Source organism: Lolium perenne, chromosome 2, assembly GCF_019359855.2.
Source record: "Lolium perenne isolate Kyuss_39 chromosome 2, Kyuss_2.0, whole genome shotgun sequence".
In the NCBI taxonomy this organism is placed as follows: Eukaryota; Viridiplantae; Streptophyta; class Magnoliopsida; order Poales; family Poaceae; genus Lolium; species Lolium perenne.
This window is the reverse complement of record NC_067245.2, coordinates 48,027,275-48,037,277: the sequence shown is the minus strand read 5'-3', so window position 1 is coordinate 48,037,277 and position 10,003 is coordinate 48,027,275. Positions and strand designations below refer to the sequence as shown.

Sequence of the window (10,003 nt, the reverse complement as noted above, 5' to 3'; positions counted from 1 at the left end):
TAATATTAGCCTGATGTGCAAGTTATGGTGGAAACTTGAGAATGGTTTTGGCCCATGGCAAAATCTGATGAGACAGAAATACTTGAGGGATGAAGATGTTTTTTATACAAAGAACAGACCTGGTGATTCTCCCCTCTGGAAAGATTATATGTTACATGTTAAACACATATACCTGGGTGGGAGAAGGATGCAGGTAGGTGATGGCAGAACCACCAGTTTCTGGGGGGATGCTTGGTGTGATCAGTGTCCTTTAAAAGACAGGTTTTCTCACATTTATGAGATTTGTATGGAACAATCTATTACAGTGGGAGAGGCAGCAACTTTGAACTGGAGGTTCTCTTTCAGGAGATGGATGTTGATGTTGTTATGCAGATCCATGGGCCGACTCAAATTATGTTTCTAACTATTCTCAGTGAAGAACCTGACAAACCTTTCTGGAAATGGGCAAAGCACGGCAAATTTACTGTCAACTCTGTCTACAAGCACCTGTGTGGATGTGGTTTGGATAGAACTTTCAAACATCAATGGAAAAGCAAGATACCTCTCAAAATCAAAATCTAGTTATAACTTATTTGGCATGGTGCTATTGCGACAAAAGATAACCTGCTGAAACGAGGCAATTGGCTTGGGAACTCTGCTTGTCACTTCTTCTAAAATGGGGAATCCATCTCTCATCTCTTCTTCAACTGTCCAACTGCCAAATTTGTTTGGAGCGTTGTTGGTCAGGTGATTGGAGCTCCAATGAGACCTGGTTCTTTCACCCAGTTTTTCTGGTGGTTCCCTCAATTCATCCCTGCTAGAAGAAACACCAAAATTGTGGGATTAGCTGTTGTTTGCTATTTGGAAACTCGGGAACAAATCATGCTTTAAACACAAACTGATAAAAAACCCTAACTAATAAGCTATTCCACCGTGTTCATGAAACATTGGGCATGTCTGCACAACGAGAAAGACGCGGAGGACATTCATGCTGGCGCTGATGGGCTACTAGTACAACTGACAACACTGGTGGAAGTCGATCGGCTACTGATCAACACCGGCCTTTTTGCTTGATGGATGCGGGGAGAATCGACGATGAAGCTGGAGATATGGAAACAAATGATCGTGATGCTCCAAATGCTTGATTTCTTTGGGTTGTCTGTGGACTGTTGCATCGTTTTGTTGTGTAGTTTCATGGAAGGTTCTTTAATAAGTGTCGTGGTAGCAAGTTTGTAAGAACTCCTAGTTTCCCCCTTCTCGAACGCTAGCAGTAGGCAGCGCTCTTCTCTCCCTGCTGCTTTTTTTTGGCCACAGGTCTTGATATTATGTTTTTTGTTATCTCTTTGGTAATGAAAATCGATCCATGAGGATCGCTTGGAAAAAAGTGACATGTGGCTTAACCAAAAATTTACCACAACTGATCAACAGAAAGGGAAAAAGAAAATGTCAAAATTAATATTTGCGAAGTAGGCACAAATGAAATAAAGATCACAGGCTTAAAGGAATAAAAGGTGATTGGTAAATGTAACATACCTCCGTACGCATGATGAAACCAACTTGGTAGGATCTGTTGATCCCTAGCCACTAGATTAATTCCATTTCGGGGTTAACGTTGACTAGTTAACTGATTACCAATCTCCAGATCAGTGTATCGAATTGTGCTCGATTGCTTCCTGTATACATTGAGAACTCATAGGCGAGAAGAATAAATAAATCTGGCTTGTATAAATCTGCAGAAGCAGGCAGGCACATTGAGCACACACGTTAGGTGAGCTAGTTGCATACCTTGGTTAAGTTGAATAAATGACACTATGTAGATTTTCGTAGCTGGATAGAACCCAAGTGGATAGTCCACACTCCACACGACAGCATGGACGGATCGGAGAGCAGAAGAGAGGACTTGCTACATGCTGAAATGAAATGTTTGGGGTGCTTCGTGCTTGTGTGTGTGCACAAATACCTTGGACAGAATAAAAGCAAACGTTAGTATCCTTACCTTGAACTTTTGATCTTTCCTGGAGAGTATTATATTTTGCTTTTGCTAAAGACAGAAATCGATACTTTGCTTGTAGCTGGCTGGCTGAAGGTTATAAAGATAAAGAAAAAAGAAAAAAAGATTGCAACGCTTGTCCGCTCGCTGTCCGATCTTGCTGCTCACAGATCGAACAACTTTGTTTAACTTGCAATTCGTCCGATCTTGCTGCTCACTATTCGAACAACTTTTGTTTAACTTGCAATTCAATATCTGGGTTAGGGTACAGCAGGAGCGGTCAGCCTCCAAGCGTCACTGCCAGCAGAGGTTAACACTTTTTTTTTTTCGTGAAAGAGAAGATGACATTAAAGCAGCGTTCTTACAGAAAAAGCCCAGAAACAAAGGAAAAAATTACATTCAAACCCTTCTAGACCCCGACTCCGCCGGCGACGAACAAGACGAGTCGATGGCGCGCCGCGTCGCTGCTGCTCCTCTGAAGACCTTGAGTTGGAAGCAATCCTCCTACTAGCGGGAAGAGGTCGATCAACGGCTCCGAAGGGCCTACACCTTGGTCCACCGCATCATCGTCTCCATCTTCAAACCCGAACTCCAGATCCACCACACACCCCTATCTGGTGGAGGAAGAAGGTGCTCACCCGATCCGAAGAAGGACGAGCACGGGAAGGCGGGCGTTCTGCAGCAGTGCTTCGAGGACCACCACCGAACCCCGATTAAAATTAATTGATCTAACTGTTGGAGATATGCCCAAGAGGCAATAATAAAATGGGTATTATTATATATATCTTTGTGTTTATGATAATGTTTACATACCATGCTATAATTGTATTAACCGAAACATTGATACATGTGTGTTATGTGAACAACAAGGAGTCCCTAGTAAGCCTCTTGTATAACTAGCTTGTTGATTAATAGATGATCATAGTTTCATGATCATGAACATCGGATGTTATTAATAACAAGGTTATGTCATTATATGAATGATGTAATGGACACACCCAATTAAGCATAGCATAAGATCACGTCATTAAGTTATTTGCTATAAGCTTTCGATACATAGTTACCTAGTCCTTTTCGACCATGAGATCATGTAAATCACTTATACCGGAAATGTACTTTGATTACATCAAACGCCACTGCGTAAATGGATGGTTATAAAGGTGGGATTAAGTATCCGGAAAGTATGAGTTGAGGCATATGGATCAACAGTGGGATTTGTCCATCTCGATGATGGATAGATATACTCTGGGCCCTCTCGGTGGAATGTCGTCTATATTAGCTTGCAAGCATATGAATGGTTCATAAGAGACCACATACCACGGTACGAGTAAAGAGTACTTGTCAGGAGACGAGGTTGAACAAGGTATAGAGATACCGATGATCAAACCTCGGACAAGTAAAATATCGCGTGACAAAGGGAATCGGTACCGTATGTGAATGGTTCATTCGATCACTAAGTCATCGTTGAATATGTGGGATCCATTATGGATCTCCAGATCCCGCTAGTGGTTATTGGTCGGAGAGAGGTCTCAACCATGTCTACATAGTTCGCGAGCCGTAGGGTGACACACTTAAGGTTTGATGTCGTATTAGTAGATATTGAATATGGAATGGAGTTCGAAGTTTTGTTCGGAGTCTCGGATGGGATCCAGGACATCACGAGGAGTTCCGGAATGGTCCGGATAATAAGATTCATATATAGGAAGTCATTTTATAAGTTTGAAATTGATCCGGTGCATTTATGGAAGGTTCTAGAAGGTTCTAGAAAAGTCCGGAAGAAATCACTTTGGAAGGCGGAGTCCCGAAGGGACTCCACCTCCCATGGTCGGCCAACCCTAGAGGGGTGGAGTCCTAGGTGGACTCCACCAAGGGTGGCCGGCCACCCCCCTCATGGATGGGTGGGAGTCCCACTTGAGGTGGGAATCCCACCTTGGGTAGGTTTCCCTACACATGGAAGGTTTTGGGTTGGGGTCTTATTCGAAGACTTGTAGTCCAACACTTGGGGGTTCCACCTATATAATGAGGGGAAAGGGGAGGGGGCCGGCCACCTCAAGCCATAGCCTTGGCCGCACCCCATAGTGGCCGGACACCCCCTCTCCCAAACCCTAGCCGCCCCACCTCCTCCACCTCTCCCGCAAACGCTTAGCGAAGCTCCGCCGGAGATCTCCATCGACACCGCCACCACGCCGTCGTGCTGCCGGGATTCAAGGAGGATCTACTACTTCCGCTGCCCGCTGGAACGGGGAGAAGGACGTCGTCTTCATCAACACCGAACGTGTGACCGGGTGCTGCCCGAATGTGGCACCGTCAAGATCTTCTACGCGCTTTTGAAAGCGGCAAGTGATCGTCTACCGCAGCAACGAGAGCCTCCTCTTGTAGGCTTTGGAAATCTTCAAGGGTTAGTCTCGTTCATCCCCTCGTTGCTCCCATCTTCTAGATTGCATCTTGGCTTGGATTGCGTTCTCGCGGTAGGAAATTTTTTGTTTTCTATGCTACGAATCTCATCAGTGGTATCAGAGCCGTGTCTATGCATAGATGGTTGCACGAGTAGAACACAATTGTTTTGTGGGCGTTGATGCTTTGTTGTCTTTAGTTTGAGTACTTTGCATCTTTGTGGCATAGTGGGATGAAGCGGCTCGGGCTAACTTTACATGACCACGTTTATGAGATTTGCTCCACGCTCGATATGCAACTTGTATTGCATAAGTGGCTTTGCGGGTGTCTGTCTCTCCTACTATAGTGAAGATTCAATTTACTCTTCTATTGACAACACTAGTATCACCGTTGTGGTTCATGTTCGTAGGTAGATTAGATCTCACTCGAAAACCCTAAACCACGTAAAATATGCAAACCAAATTAGAGACGTCTAACTAGTTTTTGCAGGGTTTGGTGATGTGATATGGCCATGATGTGATGATGAATATGTATGAGATGATCATTATTGTATTGTGGCAACCGGCAGGAGCCTTATGGTTGTCTTTAAATTTCATGTTGAGTAGTATTTCAAAGTAGTTGTAATAGTTGCTACATGAGGTGAACAACCATGAAGACGGCGCCATGGACCTTGACGCTACGCCGATGATGATGGAGATCATGCCCGTTGATGATGGAGATCATGTCCGTGCTTTGGAGATGAAGATCGAAGGCGCAAAGACTAAAGGGCCATATCATATCACATATGAATTGCATGTGATGTTAATCCTATATGCATCTTATTTTGCTTAGAACGCGACGGTAGCATTATAAGATGATCCCTCACATTAATATCAAGATAATAAAGTGTTCTCCCCTCGTATGCACCGTTGATATAGTTCGTCGTTTCGAAGCATCTCGTGATGATCGGATGTGATAGACTCAACGTTCACATACAACAGGTGTAAGCCATGTTGCACACGCGAAATACTTGGGTTTGCTTGACGAGCCTAGCATGTACAGACATGGCCTCGGGACAACGGAAACCGAAAGTTTGAATACGAGTCATATGGATGATATGATCAACATGTTGATGTTCACCATTGAAGCTACATCATCTCACGTGATGATCAGTTTTGATGTAGTGGATTTGGATCGTGTACCACTTAACAACTATGAGGGATATTGTATTAAGTGGGAGTTCATTAGTGATTAGATTAAAACATGAACTAATTATCATAAACATAGTCTGAGTAGTATTTTGAATTAATTTTGTAGTATTGGCATCCATTTTCTACCATGCGCTAGTCTTGTAATTGAGATAGAAATACTGTTAAGTCCTATTGCAAACTTTTAGTAAACCTCACATTGTTGATTCAAAGAGCTATGGTTTCAATTAGTACCTAAAGTCATCTTGTCTCCGTGAAACTTGAAGTTCAAATCTGTTTGAAAAGTAAGGAGCTGAAAATTTTAGTTTTCAGAAATAATCAAAGGTATGAGATATATGTGATATCTAAGACCTTATTGCAAGATGATAGAATATAATTTGGTGAGACTACATAAACTCATAAGTTTTATGGGAATGTACGAAGGTTGAAGACGCAAGGCGTCCCAATCCTCCAACTATTGGGGCTCTAACGATATTCGCATATCCATGAAGTGATCATCCTTAGTATGCACCGTTGCTAAAGACTCGTCGTTTCGAATACTAAGGTATAGATTCTACGTGTGCATACAACGGGCGCAAACCAGATTTGCACATGCGAATACTGAGGTTAAACTTTACGAACCTAGCATGTACAGACATGGTCTCGGAAAAGTCGTCATGATATGATGGATAAAATTATGAGTGAAATTGTTCATCATATTACAAAGTTACTAATAGTGAAATCTGAAACACTTGTCATATGATGATCAACTTCAAAGTAAGAACCTCAAGGTTATTGGTATTTGACCAACAAACCTAGAAGTTATTGAAGGTGAAGTATTTTCTGAGAATGAGGAAAGCTAAAAGAGAAACTACAAAAGATATTTTGGCAGAAAGAAAGAAAATACTTAAAAGTCTAGTTCAGGTGTATATAAATGATATACATGTTATGAATGTATTCCTTGTTTGGTCACATAATAAAATTCTTGGGTATTTTTACCATATTGGTTGGTATGAGATGTCATACAGTACAACGCAATACAAGAATACGATGACCTAAGTGACTAATAAGGAATATGGTAATAATGCACGTCTGGAACATAATAAAGTGTTATTATGCTTGTCGTTGGCATTCTACCTAGCCCTTAGAATTTATAATAAAGAACTTAATAATTGTTATTTTACTCTGGTCAAAATGAAAACAATGAGTTGTTCAAATTATGACATTACTCCATGTACGATGGATAAGTTATTATAAATCTTAATAGTGAAACACACATACATAACACTGACGCTAAAATGCCATAAGGCCATTGATTTGAATTCCACTTATTTGTGGAACCGCTATTTAGGTCATGTTAGAGAGGAACGCATGAAGGAACTCCATGCAAATGGATTTTTGGAGTCATTTGATTTTTGAATCGTTTGGCGCTTGCAAATCTTTTCTAAAAGAGAATGACTAAAATACCGTTCATAGGCCAAGAGTTGAATGGGCAATTAACTTAGTGGAAATATACATGATGATGTATGTGGTTTACTGGGCATAGTTGTGTGCGGGAGATTCTTCTACTTCATGAAAACTTCCAACAATGAATTGAATATATAAATATGGATATATTCGATAAGGAAGAAGTTTGAAACATTTGAATGGATTCAAATAAAATTCAGCATGAAGTGGAAATCATCGTAATAGAAAAGTCAAATATATATGATTGGATCATGGTGGAAATATTTGAATTACGAGTGAAAGTGCATGGAGCCCCCATGTGTGGTTTTGGTAATTAATGACAATCCCTATGGACTAATGTTTGCATTGAGTTATATTTGTAGGAGTTGTCCATAGGCAATTCTTGAACCATATGTTGGCTTCAAGGTTGCAATAAGAAGAATTTGATGAAGGATATCAAGTGTCAAGTATGTCTTGAAGATGGATATGAAGTGAGCCCTCAAGTTACTTTAAGACATCAACATGATGAAGAATGAAGAAATGAAGTGCAAGTTCAAGATGAGCCATCTCGAAGAGATCCTTTGCTTGAGTCTTGCCATCCATATGGTGATCATGGATGTGTGAAGATGCGCCGAAGAAGAAGCTCTCTCATGGTGGATTATGGGGGAGCAATCCACATGGTGGTCATGGTTATGTGAAGATGCGCCGAAGAAGAAGCTCTCCCATGGTGGATTATGGGGGAGCAATCCACAAGACTTCGTCAAGCAAGCACAAGCAAGAAAGGCGTTCCATCTTGTTGAGGTCAAGATCGTCATCATCGAGCTCAAGTGGTATGCGCAAGGTTAAGGTTTGCTCTTGATAGGGTTTCTTTCTCACCGGTCTCATGGTGTAGTTGGAGACCGGTTTATAGTTTAGTTGCCGTACTATCAAGAGGGCTCTCGAGTGAGTAACTCGATCGTATCGTTCGGAGAGAGCTCAAACCTTTGCATCCTTGCATCATCTTTCTTGGTTGTTATTTGGATATTATCCATGAGGTGATTTAGAGCTTGTGGTTATTTCCATAGCAAACTCTAGTTCATCGAAAACGGATTCCGCATGAATCACTTGTTGCGTTTTCGATATTGGAGTTTTTCTCGGTTTTTTGTATTGAGAGGTTTCACTCTAAAATACATAGAAAAACCTACCCCACTTGTTCTTAAGATTTTCACTCTTTTTGGGGTACCTCTTGTCATATTCTTTACAACAAAATTGGTTTCACCTAAATCCGAGTTTCCTAACTCAAGTTGTTGCATTTTCGAGGTTGGAGATTTTATCGGCATGTCTTTTTTAGATAGGTCAAACCTTTCATCATTTATTTCTATCCTACCTTACTGGACTATGATGGTTCCCTGCATGATCTTGTAGAGCTTGTTACTAGCTTTGAAACGAGCCCAAGATCATCAAAATCGGAGTCCGGATGCAAAAGTTATTCAAGTTTCCGTGAAGCAGCTTTTTGGCCGGAAGTTGGCCGGAAGTTCCGGTGGCCGGAACTTCCGCCCTACTTCCGCTGAACTTCCGGAAATGACGATTCTGCACGCAGAAAACATACTGTAAGCTTTCCGGGACGCCCTTCTTCACCCGGAAGTTGGCCGGTACTTCCGGGGGGCGGAAGTTCCGCCCCAAATGACCGGAAGTTCCGATTTTGACGAGTTTTGTGCATAACGGGCAGATTTCTCTTGCCCTATTTAAGGGGGTCTTCTTCCCCAAAGTTCACCAACTGTTTGAGCTCGTTTTTGCCTCCATTGTTGACCTTCTTTGAGCTTGCTATCTCCCTCTCCCTCCCATGAATCTTGCATCTATTTGAGAGAAAGATAGAGGAGATCTAGATCTACATCTTCACCAATCAAATCCCTCTCTTTGTGAGGGGAATCCTCTAGATCTAGATCTTGGAGAAATTTGGTGTTCCTCCTCCTATTTGTTCTTCCTCTCTTATTCCCCCAATAGCTTTTGTAGCTTTGTTGGAATTTGAGAGAGAAGTACTTGAGCATCTTTGTGGTGTTCTTGCCATTGCGTTTGGTGCATCGGTTTGAGTTCTCCACGGTGATTCGTGGAAGTGAAAGCAAGAAAGTTGTTTCTCTTGGGTTCTTGGAACCCTAGACGGATTTGAGGCCTTTGTGGCGATTTCTTGGGAGCCTCCAATTAAGTTGTGGATGCGTGCCCCAAGCTTTGTGTAAGGCCCGGTTTTCGCCTCGAAGGAAATCCCTTAGTGGAACCGTGACCTAGGCCTTTGTGGCGAGGGTCACCGGAGATTTAGGTGAGGCGCCTTCGTGGCGTTCGGTGTGTGGTGTGAGTACCGCATCTTGGGGTGAGGCCTTTGTGGCGTTGGTGTGCATCGAGCAACCACACCTCAAGGTGAGCCTCTTGTGGCGTTCGGGAGCACTAAGCCACCGCACCTCTCCAACGGAGATTAGCACTCGCAAGAGTGTGAACTTCGGGATAAATCTTCGTCTCCCGCGTGCCTCGGTTATCTCTATACCCGAGCTCTTAACTTATGCACTTTACCTTGTGATAGCCATCGTGCTTGAAGTTATATATCTTGCTATCACATAGTTGCTTGCATTGCTTAGCATAAGTTGTTGGTGCACATAGGTGAACCATAGTATATAGGCTTTGGCCTTGACAAAGTAAACGCTAGTTTTATTCCGAATTTGTTAAGCCCATCTCGTAAAAGTTTTAAATCGCCTATTCACCCCCCCCCCCCCTCTAGGCGACATCCGTGTCCTTTCAATTAGTATCAGAGCAAGGTCTCTCATTCTTAGGCTTCACCGCCTTGAGAGTAAAGATGTCGGTTAGGGGATTAGATCACAATAACTTGTTTATATTTGATGGCACAAATTATGATCTTTGGAAAATTTATGTGCTTAATATTTTGCGGGGTATTTCCCCGAACATGGAGCGATTTCTTGACATGGGTTTTTCTTCTCCTAAGGATCCCCAAAATTTATCTTATGAGGAGAAGAAAAACTCTTGTCTTGATGCTCTTGCTTCT

General features: G+C 42.3%; 1 long non-coding RNA gene across 1 annotated transcript; it reads right to left on the bottom strand.

Moving 5' to 3' along the window:
• Positions 1 to 312: 312 nt before the first annotated feature.
• On the bottom strand, positions 313 to 2,080 carry LOC127329918 (uncharacterized). The gene is made up of 3 exons (XR_007869052.2): positions 1,765 to 2,080; positions 1,513 to 1,652; positions 313 to 793 (listed from the first exon to the last, which is right to left on the bottom strand). It is a non-coding gene; the product is annotated as an uncharacterized lncRNA (long non-coding RNA).
• Between the last annotated feature and the right edge of the window lie 7,923 nt (positions 2,081 to 10,003).